The 26,876-nt window shown below is 38.7% G+C and overlaps 1 pseudogene; it reads right to left on the minus strand.

The window, feature by feature from the left end:
- Positions 1-492: 492 nt before the first annotated feature.
- On the minus strand, positions 493-17,546 carry LOC118803440 (annotated as a pseudogene).
- Positions 17,547-26,876: the final 9,330 nt, after the last annotated feature.

The following is a 26,876-nucleotide window of genomic DNA, read 5'->3' on the forward strand; positions in this document are numbered from 1 at the left end:
CATTGATTTGAATTAACTAAAAAAAAACAAACAAAAAAAAAAACAAAAACAAAAACAAATAAGTAACATTCACCATGAACATCAGAAAAGCAATTTTCAGCTAGCATAGGTCAATGGCATGTTAGCACCAAGCTACCAGTTGTGTACATTCACTTTTCACACTTATGGCAGCTCTATCTTAAACATAAATATTTGAAGGCTATAAGACATTTAAATAATAACTTCCTTAGTCTGTATCTTGCAGTTTTACAGTGAAGCCAACCTATGTGTTACTGAAGTGGCCTGTCAGCCTGAAGCTAATAAAACAAAATCACATTCTTAAGCAGGGCATTTTTAGGATGGTTTGTGAGATTTTACTTAATTTCACTGTAAATATTAACAATATCTTTCCAAATTTCATCACTGTGTGCAATCTGTAATCTTTGGTATCAAACTTATTCATTTGAGTCTAATTCATTTGTACATTTTTTCACCTCATTTTCATTATTCTTCTTATATTTCTTTACAACCAAGTTGATGCCTGCTCCAGTCGCCACTGCAGCACTGCAGCACTAAAACCACAGCAGGTAGTGCTACCAGTCCTGTTACACCCAACAATACCCCACCAGTTACAGCTCCTGCTGTTCCAACTGCTGAACCCACTGCTAGAGCTACATCCTTTGCCTTTTCTAACTTTTCACCACGTTCAATCTTTTTCTGGGCTTTGCTAAATATGTCATTGGTGTACAGGTGTCCTTCGTTGTCCTGCACCATTTTATCTACGATCTTCAGCAGCTCTGTAACCTGCATACGATCTCTTATGTTTCTGTTGTTTACTGCATGATATCTGCCACCACACTTCTCAATCACATTTGTAAGGGCTCGGGAATCCTTTATGTAATCTTCCAGCTTTTTCTCATTAAGGTGATCAACTTTAGTAAACAGAATGATGGTGTATTTCAGGGAATCTTCTCCAAAGTTCTTCTGGATCCACATGACAGCATTATTGTCCTCTTGAGTGAACCTCCCTGTCAGGCTGATAACAAGCAGAATGGCATGTAGTCCGTATGGTTTTGGGATAATCTCAAGACACCTTTTCATTTCCTCCCTCATTGTTTTGTCATCCATTACATTATCAAAAAACCCAGGAGTATCAATGACTGTGGTGTTTCTACCCTCCACTAATCCGTCAACTCTTTTAGCACTCTTTTTAACATTTTCCTGCCCAGGATGGTGTTTTCTGTTGCACTTTTTCCCTCTCCAGTCTTACCCAACAGCACGAGTATCAGATTAGAAATCCAGTTTAAATCTGAAAGATACATGCAAACACATAAAAACCAATAAACAACCGATAGAGTGAGACAATATAAATGATCTTGGGGGACTTAAGTGATACTAAGGCCTGCATTCTGACTTGGAGGTAAGACCTCTTAAGTTAACTTCACATGCACGTTTATTTTGAACTGTATTGAACTGAACTGTAGCCTAAGCTACTTTTTTCAGTTAACCACACCTTATAGGTGTGTGCAGCATTTTCACTCCTGTCACTTTCAGCTAAACTGTTAGCTTGGTAAGTTCTTCAAGCAATGTCTGTAGCAGAGTGTATACTGTATATAAAAAAAATATGAAACATCACAATGAATAATAGAATCGTTAGGCTGTTCTCCACATTCCACAGTAGACATTACATTTCCTTATATATAAATAGTTGCAAGAAATAATTTTTTGCTGTTAAATTGGGTCTCCTTTATATCCTTTATCTTGAATTCAACTGTCCGTACATTCTGACAAAAATATCTTTTAATTGGATGTACTTCCTTTTTACCTCAGAAACCCCAAAGGCTGTTTTAATGAGACCATTTCATAATTCAATATGACACAGTATTGTCTTTACAATAGCTTCCTGGACAAAATGATCAGTGCTGAAAATATGATGAAGGTGTATAGGCTGGTGTGTTTTCTGTGATAGTCTAATGTTACATCATTAAAGTGAATAAAACAACAGTTTTACACTTTGCACACTATTAAGTAATGTATGGTGATATTTTCTAATTTGAATAATCTAAAAACTATAGCTGTGTAGTGAATGTAGCTGTAATGTAGGCTCTCCTGGTTTATTAAGTATACAAAGGTAAATCTGGATCCCCAGAGCACTTTACAGATCAGTAATTAGTACTCAGTAATTATACGTTTATATTATAGTAACAAGTTGCACTAACCTAACAATTTCATGTTAATTTGTTGTTAATAATTGTGTGTTTTATAATAGTAACAGTCAACAGGTAAAACAAAAGGAACATGTGTTGATATTTCAGCTCTGATTCTGTGTAATCTCTGTTATATTTACCTCATCTGTTCTTGAGAATTACACTGTCTGTAGGGGGGCCTACATGTAAAAGTAATAGAATGTGTGATTGTAATTTTAGTGTAATCATCCACATTATTCTGAAGAACAGAAAATATCATGTGATGTGAGATGCAGTAACTGAGAAAACAAGAAGAAAAGAAGTTTGTATTTTACATCTTTAAATACAATTATTTTCACTGTTATTACAGCCTGTAACATTCTGTACATCACACTGCACCCGACCATTTAAATATATAACAGGTAAGAAACAAGTGAATATGGATTTTACGGCACTATTACTACATAATTTCAGCAGAACTACTTATTATAACTATTATATAAAAAACCCTATAATGATTTGAAATAATTGGGCTGATATGTTGAATAAGCAGATATTACGTTGTAAGAGCTGAGCATCTTATTTCTGAAACTGTTAAAAAAAATCTAAAAAGACTTTTTTTATTATTATTTTTACTATTATACCTACTAAGTGAGTTCTTTTGGATCAACTGGAAAATTAACAAATTGTTTATGAGTAATTACAGACTGTTAATAATATCTTCCCATTTTATTATCGACTAGTTACCACTTCAATTACTAACTAATATTTAAATATATTCTCAGGGCACATAGTAACCTAATTGAGAAGCTATGAGAATTCTTATTCTTAATCCAGTTAGAAGAGTATCAATATGGCAAATGCTACTGGCAAGAGCTTTCTTTTATGTGTGTATGTGTTTGTGTGTTTGTGTCTTTGTGTGTGTGTGTGTGTTTGTGTGTGTGTGTGTGTGTGTGTGTGTGTGTGTTTATTTAATAAGAGAATGTGACTTACCAATATTGCCAAGGTGCATCTTGATTTCATCTTCTCTGGCCAACATTTCTGATAAGACAAACAAACAAACAAACCAATAAATAAATAAAAAAAATAGCTCTACTGCTTTTTTTATATGAATACTTAGACTTACGGTAGATGTTTATCTCTGAAAAAGTGCTTCATTAACAGTTTACAATATAGTTCCTTATTAAGCTAGTAACTACAGTGGTGCTTGAGTTTGTAAACCCTAATTTTCTATATTTCTGCACACATTTGACCTAAATTTTTAACACTAATAGTCTTAATAGTCCTAAGTCCTAATAGTAGAAGAGAACCAAATAAAACAAATGAGACAAAAAATATTAGACTTGGTCATTTATTCATTGAGGAAAATGATCCAGTATTACATATCTGTGGGTGGCAAAAGTATGTGAACCTTTGCTTTCAGTATCTGGTGTGACCCCCTTGTGCAACTAACTGCAACAAGGGGGTCGCACCAGACTGCAAATAAACGTATCCGGTAACTGTTGATCAGTGCTGCACATCAGCTTGGTGGAGTTTTAGCCCCTCAATACAAAACAGCTTCAACTCTGTTATGTTGGTGGGCTTCCTACCATGAACTGCTGCTTCCGGTCCTTCCACAGCATTTCTGTAGGATTAAGGTCAGGACTTTGATTTGGCCATTCCAAAACATTCACTTTTTTCTTCTTTAAACATTATTTGTTAGAACAATTTATGTGTTTAGGGTCGTTGTGTTGCTGCATGACCCACGTTCTCTTGAGTTTCAGCTCATGAACAGATGTCCTGACATTTTCCTTTAGACTTTGCTGGTATAATTCAGAGTTCATTGATCCATCAATGGTGGCAAGCCGGCCTGACCCAGATGCAGCAAAACAGACCAAAACCATGATACTGCCACCACCATGTTTCACAGATAGGATAAGGTTTTTATGCTGGAATGCAGTGTTTTCATTTCTGCAAACATAATGCTCCTCATTTAAACCAAAAAGATATATTCTGGTCTCATCCGCCCACAAAACATTGTTCAAATAGCTTTCTGGCTTGTCCTTGTGATCTTTAGCAAAATGCAGATGGGCAGCAAAGTTCTTTTTGGACAGCAGCAGCTTTCTCTTTGCAACCCTGCCATGCACACCATTGTTGTTAACATTATCCACTGTGAGACAGGCCTTCAGTTGCTTAGAAGTTACCCTGGGTTCCTTTGTGTCCTCACAGACTTTTATACACCTTGCTTTTGGTGTGGTCTTTATTGCTTGACCACTTCTAGGGAGCATAACAGTGGTCTTGAATTTCCTCCATTTGTACACAATCTGTCTGACTGTTACTGGTGGAGCCCAAACTTTTTAGAGACAGTTTTGTAACATTTTCCAGCCTGATATGTATCAACAACTCTTCTTCTGAGGTCCTCAGAAATCTCCTTTATTTTTGTGCCATAATACACTTCCACAAACGTGTTGTGAAGATCAGACTGTGAAGAATCCCTGTTCTTTAAATAAAACAGGGTGGTCACTCACATGAGTCACTTACCCTTTGTTACTTACCTCTAATTTCACTTACCTCTAATTTCACATTCAAATTATCTGCTACTCTTTAAGCTTCACATAGCTTTGCCACTCACAGATCTGTACTACTGGATCATTTTCCTCAATAAATAAATGGCCAAGTCTCATATTTTGGTCTCATTTGGTTTTATTTATCTACTATTAGAACCTGTGTGAAAATCTGATGAAGGTCAAATTTATGCAAAAATATAGAACATTCTAAAGGGTTCACAAACTTTCAAGCACCATTGTATGTGGGAACAAATCATGTACAAATATAGCTATTATCTGTAATATGCACTATGCTTAATTACCAATTAATGAATACGATAAGAAGGAATATGATATAAAAATGAAAGAAAATAAGGAAATAAATTTCCACTCAAATTGGCAAATCCTGGCTTTTTGTATGACAACATATTCCAGATTTTTTTTCAATTTCATATGCAAATTCAACTACCACAGTAGCCCTTCTGTTGGTTCAGGCCAAATGGGATAGCCTTCATTGCCCTTGTGCACCAACAAACCTTGGGTGCCTAACACCCTGTTGCTGGCTTGTGGAGCACCCCACAGGCCTTGCCATTTCAGAGATGCTCTGACCCATTTGTCTGGTCATGATTTGTCAAAGTTGCACAGGTCTTCACATTTACCCATTTCTCCACAATCCAATACGTTACATTGACTATAAGAACTGACTGTTCACTTACTGTGAATGAATATATATATATATATATATATATATCTGACATGCAGAGCTGTTACAATATAATCTACATTATTCGCCTTAGATAATCAATGTAATTCCATCCTACTTATTGAGTTCAGATATTTCAGCCACACCTTTTGCTAACAGGTGTATAAAATCAAGTACATCTCTGTAGGCAAACATTGACAGTAGAATACATCATACTGAGTGACTTTAAATGTGACTCATTTATCACAGGTCAGTTAGTAAAATTTCTGCATTTTTACATCTGGTCAGCTGTATGTGCTATTATTGTGTATTGGAAGCATATAGGAGCAGCTACAGGCTAGTCACGAAGTGGAAGACTCTGCAAACTCAAGGAGCAGGACTGCCAAGTGCTGAAATGCATACCAGAATGCATAGTGCCAAAAGTAAAGTTTGGTGGAGGTGGGGTAATTGTTTGAGGCTCTTTTTCAGGGTTTGGAAAAGAGTGGAGGCTGCTATAACTGCAAAGGGGGGCAACTCCATATTAACGCCCATGGTTTTGAAATGGGATGTCCAACAAAAGCTGTGATGTTCAGGTGTCCACATACACCGCAGGCATAACATTATGACCACCTCCTTGTTTCTATGCTCATTGTCCATTTTATCAGCTCCACCTACTATATAGGTGCACTTTGTAGTTCTACAGTTACAGACTGTAGTCCTCACAGAGCAGGTACTATTTGGGTGGTGGATCATCAGAGCAGCAGGTGAGGTTGGGAAAGTTCACCTCAAAAACCCAGATCATCAGTACAGGTGTTCCACAGCATTGTGTTCTCCCCCTTTTGCTTCTCTCACTGTACACAGATGACTGTACCTCCATGGACCCCTCAGTCAAAATTTTGAAGCATGCAGACAACACTACAGTCATTGGTCTCAGCCGCAATGGTGACGAGTCTGTTTGCAGACGGGTGGTTGAAAAGATGGTCCTTTTGAGCAGCCACCATAACCTGGTGCTGAATACAGTAAAAACAGCGGAGATGACTGTGGACTTCAGGAGGAGCCCTCCAACCCTGCCACTGCTCACCATCCTGGACAGAACTGTGATGGCAGTGGAGTCCTGCAATTTCCTGGGCACAACAATCACCAGTCCCACCTGAAGTGGAACAGCAACATCAGCTCCATTACCAAGATAGCCCAACAGAGGATTTACTTCCTGTGTCAGCTGAGGAAGTTCAACCTGCCCCAGGAGCTGATGGTGCGGTTCTACACAGCCATCATAGAGTCTGTCATCACCATGTCCATCACAGTGTGGGGCAGCTCAGCCACCAAGCATGACCTCCACAGACTGCAGCGCATCATCAGGTCTGCAGAGAGGATAATTGGTGTTAAGCTGCCCACACTGCATGCCTTCAGAATCAGGAAGCACGCGGAGAAAATCTCCCCTGACTCGTCCCATCCCGGACATCATCTGTTCCAGCTCCCTCCCTCAGGTCCCAGCGCTTCAGCCAAATAAGGACCAGAATATCCAGGCTACAGAGAAGCCTCTTCCCACAAGCCATCACTCTCTTGAACAGTTGAAATATTGCATATGAACAATATTCAAACTGTGCTTTTTAAATATATTGGTCTATAACGTATATGGTATATAGCAACACTCAACATTCCATCCTCTGTAACCACCCTCTCAGACCAGTGTTTTCTGCACCTCACTTGCCTGCCTTATTATCCCACTTATCTGAATGTTACCTCACTTATCCCCTTTTTTGCCACAATACATCTTTTAACTATACATTTTTTTAACTTTTAATTCAGCACTTTAACTTAAGACATATGCTTTGCACAATGCACAGTTTCATTTTATTCTTATTTTTATTTTTTTATTTTATTTACTATTGTGAAATGATTGTCAAATACAAAAAAGCTTGATTCTGATCCTGATTCTGATTTTGGCACATCAAGGTCCTGAGGCCTGGTTTTCGGTGCAAACATGACTGAGCCGCGGACAGTTTAAGCAAATGGACACATGCTGGCCCCACGCGCTGATCACCCCTTACTATAGGAAGCTTAGCTCAGGGGTCGGCAACAGAAATGTTAAGAAGAGCCATTTTGTCCTTTCAACAAAAATGAAACCACCTTGGGAGGCACAACATTTTATGTCCGTTTTACCATCTTGTCTGTAAATATGTCTCAGTATGTGTTTATGTGCTGGCATAGACTAAAAATATAACGTAAACACAAACACAGACTTACTTTGCTCTGCTTTAAACTTTAAACTTTAGCTCAGCTATAGCTGCTTTTCTCGCATCTCACGAAACTTCTCTGCGAGTTTCTTGTAAAATGTCTCTCAATGTTCAACTTTTTACGAGGCTGAAGTCGCTTCTTAGTCTCCTGCTTCTCATTTGAATTGCCCTGTTCCACCTTAAATCAAATCAAATCAAATCAAATTTATTTGTATAGCGCTTTTTACAACTGATGTTGTCACAAAGCAGCTTCACAGAAATCCGTTTAGAACAAAGTTTCAACATGAAATGTAAATCCTCCAGGTGAGCAAGCCAGGGGCGACAGTGGCAAGGAAAAACTCCCTCAGTTGAGGAAGAAACCTTGGGAGGAACCAAGGCTCACATGGGGGGACCCATCCTCCTCTGGTCAAACTACGTACAAAATTATTATTCTACTAATATTAATAGTAATAGTAGTAATAGTTAGGAGACTTCAGTGTAGAGTGGGCAGCCAGTCCAAGGCAGGTGGCGGTGACTGGGTTGTGGGTAACTGGTCTGAAGCGGGTAGCCGGAGAGCTCTACAAACAATCATCCAGCAGTGTCCGGCCGGACAGGTGAGCAGTCGTTTTCTCGGAAGAAAGGTAGGGAAATGGAGTTAGTTTAGTTCTGTATGGGTGTATGTATAGTAGTATGTAAAACATTTCCAGAGTGTGGCTAACGACTCCGGCAGATCTGACTATAACAGCTTAACTAAAAGGAGAGAACCAAAAGGGCACACAGACACGGGAGCACCCTGAAACAATCTGGCATTCCTCCGCTCCACCGTCCACAAACCTGAGTGATCGCGTGTGAGCGGCGGGACGACGGCACCAGCGTCTCAGTTTACTATAATTCCCTGCGTCCATGGACCCCTGGATCTGCTGCCTTTATCCAAGGGGAAACATTAGCTACCAAAAGCTAAACTAAACAAATGAGTTTTCAGCCTAGATTTGAATATTGCGACTGAGTCTGAGTCCCGAACATTTTCTGGAAGATCATTCCAGAGTTTGGGGGCTTTATAAGAAAAGGCTGTTCCCCCAGATGAAACCTTCTGAATTCTGGGAACTATTAAAAAGCCAGCACTCTGTGATCTGAGTAATCGTGGTGGCTCGTAAAGGGAAATAAGGTCTTGCAGGTACTCAGGAGCGAGCCCATGTAGGGCTTTATACGTCAATAAAAGAATTTTGTAATCAATACGGAATTTAACAGGCAGCCAATGGAGTGATGATAGAACTGGACTGATATGATCAAATTTTCTAGTTTTAGTGAGAACCCTGGCTGCAGCATTTTGAACTAGTTGAAGTTTACTTAAATTCCTGCTGGTGCATCCTGACAGTAATGCGTTACAGTAATCTAGCCTTGAGGTAATAAAGGCATGTACTAATGTTTCTGCATCGTGCAGCGATAAGGCATTTCTTATTCTGGCGATATTGCGAAGATGTACAAAAGCTGTCCTAGTGATGCTGCCTATGTGTTGATCAAATGATAAATCTGGATCGAGTATTACACCAAGATTTTTTGCTGCTGAACCTGGTATAACTGGAAAGTCAGCGAGATTTAAAGTTAAATCTGATAATTTATTTCTTGCCACTTTTGGACCCAGAAGGAGAACCTCTGTTTTGTTACTGTTTAGGAGGAGGAAGTTACGCGACATCCAACCCTTCACATCTTTTACACAGTCCTCTATTTTCTTTAACCTGTATTTGTCATCAGGCTTGGCTGATATGTACAGTTGCGTATCGTCTGCGTAACAGTGAAAGTTAATGCCATGGCTACTTATAACTGTGCCTAACGGTAACATGTATAATGTAAATAATAATGGTCCTAAAATAGAGCCTTGCGGAATTCCAGATCTTACTTGTGAATAATTGGAAGATAAGTCATTTACCTTTATGAACTGATAACGTTCCGTTAAGTAAGATTTGAACCATGATAGGGCTGTCCCTGTGATTCCAACCATGTTTTCTAACCTTTCAAGGAGAATATTGTGGTCTATCGTATCGATAGACCACCTTAAATGGTGGCGGAGTTGCCAGCTTGTACAGTCGCCATTTAAGGTGGAACGGGAGACCTCGAACGAGAAGCTGGAGAATGAGAAGTGACTTCAGCTTCACGAGTTGTTGCAGATTAAACGTATCAGGAAACCAGCTGAGTGCTTATAAATGCAAATAAGTCCATTTATCTCCAAATTATCGATGTTCATCTTAAATCTTTCTCTTTGCTGTTTCGTTATCTGCGTTGTTGTGCAGTCTGCACGTCAGTCTTCAGCGTTAAAGGTTTTTGAATTACCAGTTATACATTAACTCCAGTGTTTAAGAAACATTTATTGTGAAAACTGTATTAGAACTGTGTGTTATAACGATTTTACACTAAAGGAGGATTCTGATATTTTACCTAAAAATCTAGTTCTGCTGTGGAGCTGCAACAGCTCTGCAGCAGTGGAGAGATTATCCAGGCCTGATTCTCACCCCAAACAGAGCCAGAGTCACTGATGAGGATATTAAGGCTGAAGCGTTGCCAAAGTTTAACAAAGGACTCTGAATGTCGTGTCTGTATGTCTTGCTGAAATGTTAAAATCGGAGCAGTTTTATTCCAACAGCTGACGATGCTTTGCACAAATTCTCTGGTTTGTATTCGGTTATTTTTGTTGATTTTTGTTTGGAAACCCTAGAATGATTGACATTGCCTTTAGTCTAAATTTTTGTTGGATATCACACCTTTGGTTGTGTAAATTTGATAGTTGGTTACACTTAAACTCACTTTTTGGTGATCTTTTTGTATATTTGCAGCTTTTCAATTGTGTGTTTCTTTCTGACACAGGATTAAATGCAGTGTCTTGTTCACACTTTCAGTAGGGCTTGTTTGGTGTGTCAGGTGGAGATTCACAAATGTTCTGACAATCACGCTTTTAAAGTAGCTAAAAAGTAGTGCACTACTTTTTCTGGAAAAGTAGCTAAATTGTAGCTAGCTACACATTTTGGGAAAGTAGCAACAAAGTAGCTAACTACTATTTTTTCAGCAGCTATCCCAACCCTGTGTATATCTTGGATGGAACTGTATCAGAAATCTGATTACAATAAACAAAAGCACCATATTTTCATGATCTAAAGCAGCCTCTGTGTCAGAAACATGAGATACAGAAAACATGGAAAGACTCTTTCTGCTCTACTGCTATTCTCATAGCTGTTGCTTTCCTATAGCTTCTTATTGAAACAGTCCAGCCTGCACCACCTGCTGCCAGCAGAGAGCAATGGCAGCAAGGTAACTTCAGGGAACTCCAATTTCCAGAAACCCTCTGGCTGATTAGGTCCAACCCGTCACACCTGCAGACTCCTCTACTTAAGGCTGTGGCAAACAGTAGCCTTTTGTCACACCTTTGTAGAGGGGTGACCGGTACGGTACACAGCCCAGGTGGGTATTTGAACAAAAAGAAAAGGAAAAAGAAAAGAAAAGAAAAGAGGGCTGGAAAAAGCAAAGAGAGTAATTGCCCCAAATTTACTAGGGAAAAAAAAAACAAACTGCTCCAAGCAATAGAAAAGGAGTTTGCTCCACCAAGAGCAAACAAGTGAAACATAAAGTCTACCTTCCCTTCATACTTAAAGTGGAAGTGTATTTTGTTTTCTCATTATCCTTTATTCCACCTTTCTAGTTCAGCCTTTGTTTATATACTTATTTTATACTTATTTTATAGAGTGTTATGCATGTAACTATAAGTACTTATAAGCAACTGTAAGCCATTATGAGGTTTTATCATATATGTTTGAACCGGAGTCGGACAGAGAACATGAAGATACTGCTGCTGAGGGCCAATCACTGACAAGCATGCAGCAGGGGAAGGTTTCAGTGTTCTATGTTGAAATGTCACCCATTTAGCTTAGTAATAGCATTTTTTTTTTTTTTAACTTGTCCATGAACTGATTTCTTCAATCACAAAAGGGATGCAAATATTTGTCTGGAGAGCAGACCATGTCACCAGTTCAACTGAAATATAGAAGCTAACCTAATGTTTACTTGCCTATACAAGTTAGGAGTTAAAAAAATTACTCACTGGAAAGCTGGCATCCAGTGACAGCAAAATGGTTCAAAATGGTGTTTTAACTGGAGTTTTAAACACCTCAATGTCACTGCTGGACTGAGAATAGTCCACCAACCAAAAATATCCAGCCAACAGCGTCCTGTGGGCAGCGTCCTGTGACCACTGATGAAGGACTAGAGGATGACCAACACAAACTGTGCAGCAGCAGATGAGCTATCGTCTCTGACTTTACGTCTACAAGGTGGACTGACAAGGTAGGAGTGTCTAATAGAGTGGACAGTGAGTGGACACAGTGTTTAAAAACTCCAGCAGCACTGCTGTGTCTGATCCACTTGTACCAGCACAACACACACTATCACAACACCACCACGTCAGTGTTACCGCAGTGCTGAGAATGATCCACCACCCAAATAGTACCTGCTCTGTGAGGGTCAATGGAGGTCCTGACCACTGAAGAACAGGGTAAAAGGGGGCTAACAAAGTATCAGAGAAACAGATGGACTACAGTCTGTAACTGTAGAACTACAAAGTGCACCTATATAGTAAGTGGAACTGATAAAATGGACAATGAGCGCAGAAACAAGGATTTTATGTAATTTGGGTAACTTTAATGGTTGTGTATATATATCATCTATTAATCATGTATAGCCATTTACTACTCATTATTTATAGATTGTGTTTATTAAGCATTAGTTATTATTTAGTAACTGATTATGTACCTACTAATTAGTAACTGAGTATACTGTTAAATGATTGTTTAGTTTGTTATTAGTTCATGGCTTATTTTCTCATTAACTGTACTAACTTATGCTTATTATACTGACAATGAACTGATAAGTGTGTTTATTCATATGAAGAAGTAACAAGGGAACTAATTGGTATGTGTTAGTGCCATTAACTATCAGCTAATTTATTCATTCATCATTACATTTTACATTTAAGTGATTTTTTTAAAAAAGATCTATTAAATGTGATGGAATTTCATTTCAATACCCCTACCGTGCCCTATACGATGCCTTTACACACTTACACACAATCACATCTAACTGATCATTCACAAACAGGGCAAACTTATGAGAGGCCGTTTAGGCCAAAATCCTAACTAACCTCTTACACTCGCTATCAAACTCTCTCACACTCGCTATCAAACCCTCTCACACTCACTATCAAACCCTCTCACACTCGCTATCAAACTCTCTCACACTCGCTATCAAACCCTCTCACACTCACTATCAAACCCTCTCACACTCGCTATCAAACTCTCTCACACTCACTATCAAACCCTCTTACACTCGCTATCAAACCCTCTCACACTCGCTATCAAACCCTCTCACACTCCCTATCAAACCCTCTCACACTCGCTATCAAACCCTCTCACACTCGCTATCAAACTCTCACACTCACTATCAAACCCTCTCACACTCACTATCGAACTCTCTCACACTCACTATCGAACTCTCTCACACTCACTATCAAACCCTCTCACACTCGCTATCAAACCCTCTCACACTCGCTATCAAACTCTCTCAGACTCACTATCAAACCCTCTCACACTCGCTATCAAACTCTCTCAGACTCACTATCAAACCCTCTCACACTCGCTATCAAACCCTCTCACACTCGCTATCAAACTCTCTCAGACTCACTATCAAACCCTCTCACACTCGCTATCAAACCCTCTCACACTCGCTATCAAACTCTCTCAGACTCACTATCAAACCCTCTCACACTCGCTATCAAACCCTCTCACACTCACTATCAAACCCTCTCACACTCACTATCAAACTCTCTCAGACTCGCTATCAAACCCTCTCACACTCGCTATCAAACCCTCTCACACCCTCTCACACTCGCTATCAAACCCTCTCACACTCGCTATCAAACCCTCTCACACCCTCTCACACTCGCTATCAAACCCTCTCACACTCGCTATCAAACCCTCTCACACTCGCTATCAAACTCTCTCAGACTCGCTATCAAACCCTCTCACACTCGCTATCAAACCCTCTCACACTCGCTATCAAACTCTCTCAGACTCACTATCAAACCCTCTCACACTCGCTATCAAACCCTCTCACACTCACTATCAAACCCTCTCACACTCGCTATCAAACTCTCTCAGACTCGCTATCAAACCCTCTCACACTCGCTATCAAACCCTCTCACACTCGCTATCAAACCCTCTCACACTCACTATCAAACTCTCTCAGACTCGCTATCAAACCCTCTCACACTCGCTATCAAACCCTCTCACACTCACTATCAAACTCTCTCACACTCGCTATCAAACCCTCTCACACTCACTATCAAACCCTCTCACACTCGCTATCAAACCCTCTCACACTCGCTATCAAACTCTCTCAGACTCGCTATCAAACTCTCTCAGACTCGCTATCAAACCCTCTCACACTCGCTATCAAACCCTCTCACACTCACTATCAAACCCTCTTACACTCGCTATCAAACCCTCTCACACTCCCTATCAAACCCTCTCACACTCGCTATCAAACCCTCTCACACTCGCTATCAAACTCTCACACTCACTATCAAACCCTCTCACACTCACTATCGAACTCTCTCACACTCACTATCAAACCCTCTCACACTCGCTATCAAACCCTCTCACACTCGCTATCAAACTCTCTCAGACTCACTATCAAACCCTCTCACACTCGCTATCAAACTCTCTCAGACTCACTATCAAACCCTCTCACACTCGCTATCAAACCCTCTCACACTCGCTATCAAACTCTCTCAGACTCACTATCAAACCCTCTCACACTCGCTATCAAACCCTCTCACACTCGCTATCAAACTCTCTCAGACTCACTATCAAACTCTCTCAGACTCACTATCAAACCCTCTCACACTCGCTATCAAACCCTCTCACACTCACTATCAAACCCTCTCACACTCACTATCAAACTCTCTCAGACTCACTATCAAACCCTCTCACACTCGCTATCAAACCCTCTCACACCCTCTCACACTCGCTATCAAACCCTCTCACACTCGCTATCAAACCCTCTCCACACTCGCTATCAAACTCTCTCAGACTCGCTATCAAACCCTCTCACACTCGCTATCAAACCCTCTCACACTCGCTATCAAACTCTCTCAGACTCACTATCAAACCCTCTCACACTCGCTATCAAACCCTCTCACACTCGCTATCAAACCCTCTCACACTCACTATCAAACCCTCTCACACTCGCTATCAAACTCTCTCAGACTCGCTATCAAACCCTCTCACACTCGCTATCAAACCCTCTCACACTCGCTATCAAACCCTCTCACACTCACTATCAAACTCTCTCAGACTCGCTATCAAACCCTCTCACACTCGCTATCAAACCCTCTCACACTCACTATCAAACTCTCTCACACTCGCTATCAAACCCTCTCACACTCACTATCAAACCCTCTCACACTCGCTATCAAACCCTCTCACACTCGCTATCAAACTCTCTCAGACTCGCTATCAAACTCTCTCAGACTCGCTATCAAACCCTCTCACACTCGCTATCAAACCCTCTCACACTCACTATCAAACTCTCTCAGACTCGCTATCAAACCCTCTCACACTCGCTATCAAGCCCTCTCACACTCACTATCAAACTCTCTCAGACTCGCTATCAAACCCTCTCACACTCACTATCAAACCCTCTCACACTCGCTATCAAACCCTCTCACACTCGCTATCAAACCCTCTCACACTCACTATCAAACTCTCTCAGACTCACTATCAAACCCTCTCACACTCACTATCAAACTCTCTCAGACTCACTATCAAACCCTCTCACATTCGCTATCAAACTCTCTCACACTTGCTATCAAACTCTCACACTCGCTATCAAACCCTCTCACACTCGCTATCAAACCCTCTCACACTCACTATCAAACTCTATGGCATTCTTGATAGTGAGTGTGACAGAACTTGATGCTCGTGTTTTCTGATTGGCCTAGAGAGTTATCATTTAAATTATCAGTTTCTGATTCGCTCATAGTCAAATATGCCCGTCCCCCACATGCGGTAGTTCACTCTTAAAAACAAGAGTCTCGCAGTGAGAGTTTAGTTTAATGTACGGAAGGCGCCTTGGCGCAGCTCTGCATACGGCGCCTCTACAGCTCCTTCCCAAAACCAGAGCCGCCACAGTATCATATGCACAATATGAATACAGGACAGCGGAGCTCACAGCTATAATTCTTAAGTTTGGAGCTGTAACACAATCACTATAATGAAGTTCACATCTGACGATGTGACATTACAATGAATTTTTCTCATCAATATTGGACAGAGTGACTTTCATTCCTCTTTAATTCCCTGTAGAGTCTTTTCCCCATATCGCTTCAGTTTTTTGCTGATAGGATAGCTGCACGAAATAAACAAACACTTATAAAACGTAAGGTTGCCACCCCAAATGTCAAACTAGTCTTGTCCTCTCACCATGCCCGATCTTTTCCATCTTTATCATTTTTTAACCTCTGCATGTTTATTTCTGGTTAAAGTGATAGAACTTTTTACATTTGGACAAATAAAATATGACCCTTTATTCTACTTCTGTTTTCTTATTATTTTATGCTTAGTGTGTGAAACTGTGAAACAAATCTATTTCGTGATTTTTCCACTGACAATACCAGAATAAAAGCTGAGAACACACAGACCGCTATAGCACCAAAACGACTTCAGTCATACCATCGACAGCACATTGTCTATCAATCTGAAGAACCATTTCACCAGGCAAAGAGCTCTTTAATCAGGCAAACTACATATGTCTTGTATTCATGGAGAAGCATCAAAAAAAGAGTACTAAGCACACCTGGATCAGGTGTCATTCCTCCCACTGCTCCTCTCTCTTCACATTTCTTCTGACTCTCTTCTTGACTCTCGAGATCTTCTTGTTTGGACTTGGCTTCCATTTCTGTCCTTCTCTCATATAAACACTCAACTGATACCTGCTGCACTTCTCTGGCCACCTCTTTCTCAAGTTGTTTTTCCTCTTCATCATCTTCAGTCGTTGTTGTTATTTCAACCAGTGATGTTATATATTTATTCTGTCCCCTCCTTAAGGCTTCCAGATTGTTCTCTCTGCTTGGTTTATCATCTTCTGTGCTATTTGTTAATATCAGCTTTGTGTTGATTTCCTCTTCTGTACTTTGTGTAAGTCCTTCTCTATCTGGTGTCCTCTCATCCTCTGCTCCCTCTATCTTTTCCTCCACTCATCCTTCCATCTCGTGTATCTTTTCCTGCTTCTTCCTTTCCTTTGCCTTTGTTTTCTCTTCCTCTTGTGCCTGTTCTTGTAAGAGTCTCTTTCTCTGGACTGCCTTGTACATGTCATGAGTGTAACACTGACCGCTGTTCTGTTGGACTGTGGTCTCGATGTTGTCCAGGAGCTTTGCGATCTGAGCAGGATTGACCTCTGTCTTACTGTTCATCACATAATAACCAGCTCCACAGTTAGTAATCAATTCAAGCATCTTAGCATCCTGGGAAAATTTCATCCACTGTCGGTTTGTCATTTCTTCTCTTCCAGTGAAGAGCACCATGGTGAACTTCAGAGCTTCTTCTCCAAAGTTCTCCTGAATCCACTTCACAGTGTTTCTCTCATCTTCTGTGAATCTCCCCACTCTGACCACCAGCAGGAACACATGAGGACCAGGAGAAGACAGTGAGATACACCTCTCTATTTCAGTCTCCAGCTGGTCTGTACTGAGAGTTGTGGTGTTGATTGCTGGAGTATCGATGACTGAGATGTTTCTGTTCTCCACTCTTCCTCTCTGTATCTCACACTCTGTAGTTTCAGTCTCTCTGAAAGCTTCTCTTCCTAATATTGCATTGCATGTTGCACTTTTTCCAACACCAGCATTACCCAACAGCACCATCCTCCAAATCTCAGGCACTGTGTGGAAAGTAAAGGGACTGAATTCAGCATGTAGAACACAATTAAATTAAATATTAAAAGACTGCATATTTTGTAAATGACTATGAGCTATGGGACTATGACTATCAGCTATTACTGTGATGACATACCCAACATTATTAAACCAAAATTTTCATATACTCCACAGCACTGTGCAAAAGGATTAATTTGTTGAATTTCCAGTCAAACAAGTTATTTTTTAGTATAAGAACAGAAAAATATATCTATTCAATAGAAAATTACACAGAAGCTTCAAAAACAACAAACAAAATAAATATATATTGTCAATGTTTAGCATCAAATGTGTCCACCCTTTGCATCTATAACTGCTTTGTCCTTTCTGAGAGCATTCAAAGAAATCTACGGGGATATCTTTCCACACCACCAAAGTTCAGCTGGTTAGATATTCTGCCTCTCACAACCTGAACTCCAGTTTTTGAAACTCCAGTTTTTTCACAAACTTTCCTTTTGACAAGTCCCCATACTAATGCAAGATTCTTACAACCCCATTTTTCAAAAACGTTGGTAACCTGTGCAACATGTATATATAAAAAAGAATGCAATAAAATGTAAATTACGTGAACCATGAAACTGATAAATATTATTGTTTTTTGAGAAATATATGCGCATTTTGAATAGTTCTGAAAGTGATACGTTTTTCCATTTTTTGCTTGATGTAGGATTTCAGCTGCTCAACAGTTCAGGGTCTCCTTTACTGTATTTTTCATCTCATAATGTACCAGATTTTTTCAGTGAGTGACAAATATGGACTGCAAGCAGGCCAGTTTAGCACCCGGACTCTTTTATTTTGGTACATGTAGAATGTGGTTTGACATTGTCTTGCTGGAATACACAAGGCCTTCTCTGAAAAACACGTCACCTGGAAAGCAACATATGTTTCTTCAAAACCTTTATATATCATTCAGCATTAATGGTGCCTTCACAGACATGCAAGTCACCCATGCCTTGTGCACTAATGCACCCCCATACCCTCACAGATGCTGGCTTTTGAACTGTGCACTGATAACAAGCCAGATGGTGTCTCTCCTCTTTAGACTGGATGACACAACTTTACCAGCTTTGGTTGAAACGTGTTGCTGGCATCACATTTAAAATGAAAAAAAAAAATAAATAAATTTCAACATTTGTATATTTGATATGTAGTTGTAAATGATTCAAATATTTTATTTTTTTTTATTATGGTTTTATATATATATAGTTCTCATCAGCAATATCTCCTGAAAAATGAATCTCAGTGGCCATTTTAAATGGAACTAAATGAAGAGCAGTCTCTGATATTTGCTCAGTACTGTATATAGTCATTGAATAAAATGTAACTTACCTGAAGGAATTAATGCCATTTTGTAACATGTTTCTGAGCAGTCTGTAAATATCCATGCAGATCTCGTTGTCTGTAAATGGAAAAAAATAACATGGGCTTGAATTGTTTTCCCACAAATATTTCTATAAATGAGAATTATATTAATTGTGTATCCATTGAGTTAGCATTTATCACATCACATCATATGCATCATGAAATATTAGTTAAAGCAACATAAAATGGTGTGTGTGTGTGTGTGTGTGTGTGTGTGTGTGTGTGTGAAATGTGTAATTAATTATTAAAGTTCAGTCTGAATGTTGCCATGGCAACTTCTTTTATTTTAATTCTAGTTTTTCCATGTTTGTATTTTTTATGACATGGAAAGTTCTAGATTATTCAACTTCATTTGTGAATGGGATCAGCATTCAGAAATGAAGTTTACAGAGTGTCAGAGCAGCTCATAGTAGGTGACTCAATCATCAAAAAAGTTAAGCACCACACAGCCGTATTTCACTCTATCTCTGTTGCAAAAGTCTCTGACATTACACAGCAGCTCCCTAGTCTTCTAAAGAAATATGACTCATTAATACTGTGGGATGTAACAATATCAGAAATCAGAACACAGAACTGCTGAAAAAGGACTTTACAAGCCTGCTATCTTCTGTGCAAGACTGTGGTAGATCTGATTTTATCTCTGGACCAATTCCGTCACTGGGAAGAGGTTCAGGACATTTTAGCCACATTTTAAACCTTCACACCTGGCTTTAAAAAACCTGCCTCTGCAAAGGCTTTTTTATTGACAACCTTTTCTGGAACCGCCCTTCTTTTTACAGAGTTGATGGGATTCATCCTAATAGGCTGGGTTCACAGATTTTAGGCCATAATATATTTTACTCTATTTTTAACTCCAGATGACTATTACATACTTCAAACTCAAACTCAAGTATTTCTGTAGTTTTGGGTAGAAGACCCAGGACCAGAAATAACAAAGAAGCGAAACGTTTTAATGGTTTTATTAATCCAGACAATCTGATTTTTATTGTTCCAACCCCAGTTACCTTACACTCACAAGAAAACCCTGCAGTAAACCCTATAACAGATCTTTAGAGTTTTAAAAACAGAAAAGGTTTAGGCATCATTCATCTTAACGTTAGAAGCCTACTTCAGAAGGATAAAATGGATCAACTTAAAGTCCTGATTGCACAATCTGATCCAGATATTTTATTACTAACAGAGATCTGGCTCAGACAATCTGGAAGTGATGAAGACGTGGTCTTAAATGATTTTAACCTTTATAGAATGGACAGAGAATCAAGAAGAGGCAGAGTTGCTTTTTATGTAAGAGTAACTATACAAGCCACCTTATTAACTGCAGTCTCCAAAGAAGAATACTTCGAGTTCATACAGTGGGGTGCGAAAGTTTGGGCAGCCTTGTTAATTTACCTGATTTACCTTTATAAATCATTGATTGTTTGGATAAAAAAATTCCGTGAAATATATCATATAGGGGACAAACACAGTGATACTTGAGAAGTGAAACGAAGTTTATATGAATTACAGAAAGTGTGCAATAATTGTCTAAACAAAAGTAGGCAGGTGCATAAATTTGGGCACTGTTGTCATTTTATTGATTTCAAAACCTTTAGAACTAATCATTGGAACTCAAATTTGGTTTGGTAAGTTCAGTGACCCTTGACCTCCATACACAGGTGACTCCAATTATGAGAAAGGGTATTTAAGGGGGGCAATTGTAAGTTTTTCTCCTCTTTGCATCTTCTCTGAAGAGTCGCAGCATGGGAGTCTCAAAACAACTTTCAAATGACCTGAAAACAAAGATTGTTCACCGTCATGGTTTAGGGGAAGGATACAGAAAGCTATCTCAGAGATTTCAGCTTTCAGTCTCCACTGTGAGAAACATTGTGAGAAAATGGAAGACCACAGGCACAGTTCAAGTCAAGGCTCGAAGTGGCAGACCAAGAAAAATCTCGAATAAACAGAAGCGAAGGATGTTGAGAACAGTCAGCGTCAACCCACAGACCAGCACCAAAGACCTACAACATGATCTTGCTGCTGATGGAGTCACTGTGCATCGTTCAACTATTCGGCGCACTTTACACAAGGAGATGCTGTATGGGAGAGTGATGCAGAGGAAGGCTTTTCTCCGCCCACATCACAAACAGAGCCGCTTGAGGTATGCTAAAGCACATTTGGACAAGCCAGCTTCATTTTGGAATAAGGTGCTGTGGACTGATGGAACTAAAATAGAGTTATTTGGGCATAATAAGGGTCGTTATGCATGGAGGAAAAAGAACACAGCACTCCAAGAAAAACACCTGCTAGCTACAGTAAAATTTGGTGGTGGTTCCATCATGCTGTGGGGCTGTGTGGCCAGTACAGGGACTGGGAATCTTGTTAAAGTTGAGGGACGCATGGATTCCAATCAATATCAGCAGATTCTGGAGATCAATGTCCAGGAATCAGTGACAAAGCTGAAGCTGCGCCGGGGCTGGATCTTCCAACAAGACAACGACCCTAAACACTGCTCAAAATCTACTAAGGTATTCATGCAGAGGAACAAGTACAACGTTCTGGAATGGCCATCTCAGTCCCCAGACCTGAATATTATTGAAAATCTGTGGTGTCACTTAAAGAGAGCTGTCCATGCTCGGAAACCATCAAACCTGAATGAACTAGAGATGTTTTGTAAAGAAGAATGGTCTAAAATACCTTCAGCCACAATCCAGACTCTCATTAGAATCTATAGGAAGCGTTTAGAGGCTGTTATTTCTGCGAAAGGAGGATCTACTAAATATTGAGTTAAGGTTTTTTTTTCGTGCCCAAATTTATGCACCTGCCTAATTTTGTTTAGACAATTATTGCACACTTTCTGTAATTCATATAAACTTCGTTTCACTTCTCAAGTATCACTGTGTTTGTCCCCTATATGATATATTTAACGGAATTTTTTTATCCAAACAATCAATGATTTATAAAGGTAAATCAGGAAAATTAACAAGGCTGCCCAAACTTTCGCACCCCACTGTAGCTCTGAAAGTGTCGCTTGGGGAAAAATAACTCGTGTTTTTTTTTTTTATTTTTTTTAGCTGGGATATACAGGCCTCCCTCTGCTCCGTCTTCTGCTCTTGATGAAATAGTCACTCTTTTATCACAATATACTGCTTCTGAAATGCTGGTCCTCGGGATTTTAATCTTAACTGGCTTTCTAATGCATCCAATTATACGTGGAAAATACATGGAAATCTTACCCTTACACAATTAGTCATGGCATCAACATGCCCAAATCTGAAGGATCCCACCAAATCTACCCTGCTAGACTTAATTCTGTCCAACAAAATGGACAGAATTACTGCCTCAGCAGTCTTTGACCTTGGTATTAGTGACCACTGCCCCATTAGATGCATTAGAAACAGTTACAAGAACAAAACAGGCTCTCGGATGGTGGTTAAAAGAAATTTTGGTAACACTTTCTATGAATGTCACATTTGTAAGCATCTATAAACACATTTATAACATGTTATAATGTATTCATAAGGCATTATAAACATGGTTATAAATATTTATAAAAAAGAATTACACTGAATTACACTTTATAGCCATGTTTATTATACATTATGAATTGTTAATATAATGCATTATAAATAGTGTTAATAACATGTTATAATGTCAGTGCCAAAGAAGCCATTCCCAGCTTGGAGAGCGCAAAGTAAAGACAAATACCAAGCTAACGGTGGTGTACATTACCTTTCCCACATTGGGTAAAACACTGATGGCAGCACTAGTTTAAACTCTGACATTTGAAGCCTGTAATGTGCTTTATTATGAATGTTTTAGTGTTTCAGTAAATCCTTCAGTAAATACTTCAACTTGAAGCCTCACTCTTAACACTGGAGGAGGCTTTAGTACAGTACGCTTCACTTTCTTAGAGCGGACAAATACAACTCAAGAGCTCTTATTATTTGTTATGATCAGTACTTATAATGTATTATGTTAACAATTCATAATACATAATAAACATGGCTATAAGGTGTAATGCATTTTTAAAAATGTTTATGGCTATGTTTATAATGTCTTATGAATGCATTATAGCATGTTATGAATGTGTTTATAGATGCTTACAAAAGTGACATTCATAGAAAGCGTTACCAAAATTTTAAACATTTTAATTCTGTCTGACTTATCAATGAGTGAAATCCACCTTACCCTAAAAGTTCCAGATGTTGACTTGGCACTAAACCACTTTAATAAATCATTTCTAACAGTGGTAAACAAACACACACACCCCGAAAAGCAAAGAATAAGAGACAGATCAAGTCCCTGGTTCATTAGTGAAGTTTCCTCATTGTTTAAAGCCAGAAATAAAGCTTGGTCCACTGCTAGACTGCTAGACGCACGGGAGAGAGAGGCCACTGGCTCACATTCAGACAACTGAGAAATAGATGTACCTCTGCAGTTTGAAAGGCCAAATCAGATTATTATCTCAGCCTGATTACCAGCTCTACAAACACTCTGAACTATTGGAAAACTGTAAAATCCTTTAAAAACAATTCCTCTACCCTTCCAACCAGCGTTAGAGTTGATCAGCTGATATCTGATCAGAAGGAAGTCTGTAGAGCTTTTAACACACATTTTGCTGCAGCTGGTCACATTTTTTAAAATATGGACTCGAATCTGCAGTTAGATAAAACTGACAACAACTCTACTGCTACACAGAGCCATGGTCTCTTCACACTCCAGCTCTTCTCTCCAATCATAGTAGCTAATTTTTTTTACTACTATTAATCCAAGAAAAACTAGTGGTGAAGATGGGCTGGACCCTTAGCTCCTGTGTTTAGCAGGCCCAATTATTTTAGAATACATAACATATATATTTTAATCTCTCTGTTTTATCATGCAGAATTACCAGGATCTGGAAAATAGTTCATGCAACTCCACTATATAAAGGAGGTGAGGCAGCAGATGTAAATAATTACAGACCAATCTCAAAATTGTCCTGAAATTTTAGAACTTCCAATAAATAGTCAACTTGAATCATTTCTATATGAAAATTCTATCCTGTTTAATTATCAATCTGGCTTTTGAGAAAGACAAAGCACCATCTCTGCTACTACACTGGTTTTAAGTGATCTCTATATGGCCATAGACAGGATGAAGCATTGTGGTGCCATTTTTATTGAATTATCATTTCTTTTAATACAGTTGATCACACTGTTTAACAAACTTACAAAAGATTGGCTTTGATCCATATATATATATATATATATTATATATATATATATATTATTTTCATTATTTTATTAATTATTTCTTAGTTTATCCATTTTTATTCATATTCTTATTCTTATTTGTATTATTATTTGTCATTTTAATTGATTCGTTTATTTTTTTCTCTTATTCTCCACTTGTTTTATTTTGAATTGATTTGATTTTATTAACCTCTACATTTTAGCTATGTTTTAATCAGATTTTTTTTATGATGTTATTTTTATTATTAATGTTTCACTTTTTTATACTTACCTGATCTGAGTCTTCATTTATTAAATCTACTTCTATTATTTGATATGTTCTTACACATTATCAATCCCTTGCTCTGTATTAACTCGGCAACATTGTAAATGAGAGGCACCCTCAGTGTTCTCCCAGATTAAATAAAGGTTGTTTGAATGTAAAACAAATGTGGTTTGAATAGGTCTAGTTTAAGGAAGCTCTAAAAGAGTGCCTTAGAATATATCATACAGTTCATTAACTGACTAAACCTACTCTAATTCTTCTGTTTTTCCAAGTATTACTATTGAACTGATTTTTAAGCTGATGTGAAATCAAGAACAATGGTATAACCACTGTTTTGGATCTAACAGCAAAGCATATTAGAGCTATTCCCATTAGAACTTACCACTGTCATGTTTTAGTGTCTCCATCTAAAACTATTTAGGAATGCTAGTACTGCATCTTTAAGGCCAGAAAGTCTTTCAAGCACTGTCCATGAAGCAAAGACCAAAAAAAGAGTGAACTTTAATGAAACTGAAGTCACACTAAGACGTTTTTTGCATTGCTCTAACATCCCTCTATGAACAGTGAACAGTATTGCACTCTAGCTATCTATACAAACAGCTTTGCATGCAGGCATGTTTTTGCAGGAAACTGTGGTCACTGGTTACCTAGTAGAAACACTTTAAAACTTGCGAAATATGTTATAAATTAATTTGGCCCTCACATTTTCCTAAAAATCACATGTCAAAGTTTTCTGTTTATAATATGAAATGACAGCCTACCTGAATGCTGCTACTGATGATTTACTTTGTCTTACAATGAGGAAGTCCTTGTGGTAGACACTCCCTCAGATTTGTCAGTATATAGTATGTAAACATACTGTGGTGCTTAAAAGTTTGTGAACGCTTTAGAATTTTTCTGTATTTCTGCATAAATTTGACCTAAAACTTCATCAGATTTTCACACAAGTCCTAATAGTAGATAAAGAGAACGACATTAAACAAATTAGACAAAAATATTAGACTTTATTTATTTATTGAGGAAAATGATCCAGTATTACGTATCTATAATTGGTAAAAAAATAGGTGAACCTTTTAGCAGATAATTTGAAGGTGAAATTAGAGTCAGGTGTTTTCAATCAATGGGATGGTAATCAGGTGTGAGTGACCACCCTGCTTTATTTAAGGATTTGTAATGTGTAACGTTGTCTTACACCGTCTGGCTTAATTCTTCTATCAGAATGAATGCAGCAATGCAGAGGTTTATGTCCCCTTTTAAATAATATGTATGTAATATAATTTATTTCGGAAGAGATTGAAGACAAGTAAATAAAAAAAACAAGAAATGTTGCATTGTACACAAATAATGTGCTTTGTGTGGCATCTGTAATGGAATAAATACATATCATACAATTAGTAAACAAGTCACAAACATTCTCAATGAGCAAGTACCCTACAACAAAAAACATACAACAGGCAATGACACTACACAGACAAACGCTCTACAGATGCTTTTACTACATTACCCATTACATATTACAGTAACAATGAGTGCTGCAGGGAGAAGTTAAATAAAACTACGCAGCCACATAAAATAATGAAAATAGTTATAAACATAGCAGAAAACACCCACAATCTAAGCTGCTTATCCTCATGGGTCACAGATGGTGCTGGAGCCTATCCCAGTGGTCAATGGGCAGAAGGAAGGAAACACCCTAGACAGGTCGTCAGTCCACCACAGGGCAGCACACAGACATATACAATTACACATATTCACTCACACCTAGGGGCAATTTAGCAACTCCAATTAGCCTGACTGCATGCCTTTGGACCCACACAGACACGGGGAGAACATGAAAACTACACACAGAAAGGACCCTGGTCACCCAGCCGGGAAATCGAATGCAGCTCCTTCTTGCTGTGAGGTTTTAATGATGTTCTATTAACAGATCTGTAAATAATATAATATGAACAGTAAATTTCAGTAACACTGCTGGTTTGTTCAGACTCTTATACAGCTGACTCATCAACTAAATAGTATAAGTAATTTTCGTTACAAAGTTAACAATTATAAATATATTAAAAAAGAAAACTGTCATATGGGCACAACAGATGATAGAATAAAGAAAGCTGTCTTTGTCATTACTTAGACAAAACAAGTTCCGCTCTTTTTTTCTCTGAACAGATAAATCTGAAACAGATTTCAGAGTTTGGGTGCTTCTGTAATACAGCCTCTGTTGAGAAATGTTGCTAAGTAACCAATGACCACAGTTTCCTGTAAGCACTCAGCACTGTGTGAAAAGCAGTTCAACTGCTACAGTGCAAGATTGCGGTTTTGTTTAAGATAAGAGTGCAGATGGAATAACAAAGCAGGTTTTAGTGTGACCTCGATTTGATTAGTACTCCTTTATTGGCCTGTACTTCACTTTGAAGACTGTCCTTTGAACTTAAAAGGCCACCAGTA

This window comes from Colossoma macropomum, unplaced genomic scaffold, assembly GCF_904425465.1.
Source record: "Colossoma macropomum unplaced genomic scaffold, Colossoma_macropomum, whole genome shotgun sequence".
NCBI classification, from domain to species: domain Eukaryota; kingdom Metazoa; phylum Chordata; class Actinopteri; order Characiformes; family Serrasalmidae; genus Colossoma; species Colossoma macropomum.